Below are 2,500 nucleotides of genomic sequence, written 5' to 3' on the forward strand. Positions count from 1 at the left end.
TGTGTGTGTGCGCACTTGGGGATGACTTGTGTGTGTGTGTACACTGGGGGATGTGTTGTCTGCATGTGTGTGTGTGTGTGTGCACTTGGGGATGACTTGTGTGTGTGTGTGTGTGTGTGTGTGCACTGGGGGATGTGTTGTCTGCGTGTGTGCGTGTGTGTGCATTGGGGGATGTCTTGGCTGCATGTGTGTGTGGTTGTGTAAAGATGTAAATGGCATCTTTGTGTGAGTGTTTGTGTTCATGTATGTGTTTGTGTAAATGGGGTGTGTATGTAGCATCTTAGAGTGGATGTGTGTGTGTGTGTGTGTTTGTGAGTGAGTGTTCATGTTCATGTGTATAAATGTAGCTTAGTATCTTAGTGTGTGTGTGTGTGTATGTTCATGTTTATAAATGTAGGTGTGTGTGGCTGAATGATGGTGCATCTGGATGTTATAGTGATTGTCCTGAAGTCCCGCCCCCTGTAATTATAACCAAGCCCACGCAATCTAACCCCGCCCCATGCAACCTAACCCCGCCCCTGAAATGAGACCACGGCAGGGCTCTACAGTGCGCCCATTTCACTCGCACATGCGAGTAAAAATGATGCCGTGCGAGTGCAAAAAAAAATTTTAGGCACTGGTCGCGAATGACTTCTAACCATGTCAATGTTTGTCTATAAAATACACATAACATCGAAACATTACTGGTGCAAACCATAGAGAATCCGCGTCATGAATGCAGCATAAAATACACCTCCCATCAACGTTAGCGGTTTCGTTGTGACTCGCTAGTAATTAAAATTCTATCAAATCTAAGAGTCTTAAAAAAAAAGTTAGACTAGCCAGCCAAGATGCAAAGATTGAAGAAATTGGTTCTTCTATCCACGAATTCATCGGATATAGGAGGAACAGGATGAGATTCTGAGAATGCAGTGAGAGAAGGAAAAGGTAACCTAACATGCCTTTCCAGCCCAGTTGGCGTATTGGCTGCAATAAACAAAATATGGCTGTAGCGAACCAGCACAAAAGTAGCCTCCGTAATACTCCCATTTTTAGTCAAGGTAGAGCTACTGACAACTCAGGCTTCCATGTATGTTTGTTTACACGAATACAAGCTGAAGTGCAAAGCGAAGTAGGCCTAGCGTTTGCCTACTGCCCCAATCAATGCAGATATTTCAAATAAAAAAAAAGGATACAAAATATAGATCCTTGATTAGACAATGTTGGGTTTTGTGGAAGAGAAAATGGACTGTTTTAGTAGTAGTATTCAGTATGCAGTCAGATAGGTCACCATGGGCATATTTGGGATTAGCTACAGATGGATTCACAAATAAATAGAATTAGCCTACATTTGGCAGGATACTTGATATACAGGAGTAAATGCAAATATGGCAATGTATTACATCATTTTACATTAACAAAATGTAGGAAAATAGAACAGACTGAAAATAAAGTAGGCACTGATCTTTAAAATCCTGTTTCCTGTAGCCTAAATGTTGTCAGTCATTCTTAATATTGGCAATTGGTGCACTGGCATGTTTAACTGTTAGCTGCAGTGTAATGTTAGATTATGTTAAAGTTAAGTACAGAACTGACTGTGCGCCCAAATTTTTGTCTGTGCTCCTAAATTTTTTAACTCGGGTGCACAAGTGCTCCTGGAAAAAAATGTTAGTGTAGAGCCCTGCCACGCCTTCAATCATTCCATTTGTCTTAAGCCACACCCATCCAAAGTGTTCCAATATCTGAGGCCCTCAGCCATACAGCTTCACAAACCCATCCTACCTAAGCTGTGACCACACCCACACACTCTAACACCCTCCCTTATGTGCAGTAGCCCCTCCCCTCCCCTATTGTCCATAGACACACCCCCCCTCATGACATAGACCCACCCACATAAAACACTTCCTCTATGCCATATCCCACCAGCCCGGAAGCCTCGCCCATTAGAATGCTGGGCCCTGCCTGACTCCTCCCCTCTCAGACCACACAGGCCCAAATCAGTCCTCTTATTAGGGCTATTTATAGCCCACCCACACACACACACACACGCTCCATCCCTGCTCACTTCTGTAAAGGCTGAAGTGAGGTGTATCTGTGGTTGTGTGAGTGTGTGTGTTTGGGGGTGGATGATGCAAGCTGCCAGAGGGCCAGGTCAAACTAGGAGCCGAGCAGCACACATTATTAATACATAGGGGGAGGAGAGGAGAGAACAGTGTGTGTGTGTGTGTGTGTGTGTGTGTGTAGTGTTAATACATAGGGGGAGGAGAGGGTAGAGGAGAGGAGAACAGTGTGTGTGTGTGTGTGTGTGTGTGTGTGTGTGTGTGTGTGTGTGTGTGTGTATTAATACATAGGGGGAGGAGAGGGTAGAGGAGAAGAGGAGCGAACAGTGTGTGTGTGCTTGTGTGTGTGTTTGTGTGTGGGGTGGGGGCTGAGTACTGAGGAAAGTATGTAAGGAGAGGGGGAGGATAGAGAGAGGGGAAGAGGGAGGTGTGTGTGTGTGTGTGTGTGTGTGTGTGTGTGT

The 2,500-nt window shown here is 45.0% G+C and overlaps 1 protein-coding gene across 1 annotated transcript in view; it reads right to left on the reverse strand.

The window, feature by feature from the left end:
• Window positions 1-2,500, reverse strand: part of foxj3 (forkhead box J3) — a 63,547-nt gene that overhangs the window by 22,018 nt on the left and 39,029 nt on the right. The gene's annotated exons all lie outside the window — the stretch shown is intronic.

The sequence above is a fragment of the Alosa alosa genome, chromosome 10 (assembly GCF_017589495.1).
Source record: "Alosa alosa isolate M-15738 ecotype Scorff River chromosome 10, AALO_Geno_1.1, whole genome shotgun sequence".
NCBI lineage: Eukaryota > Metazoa > Chordata > Actinopteri > Clupeiformes > Clupeidae > Alosa > Alosa alosa.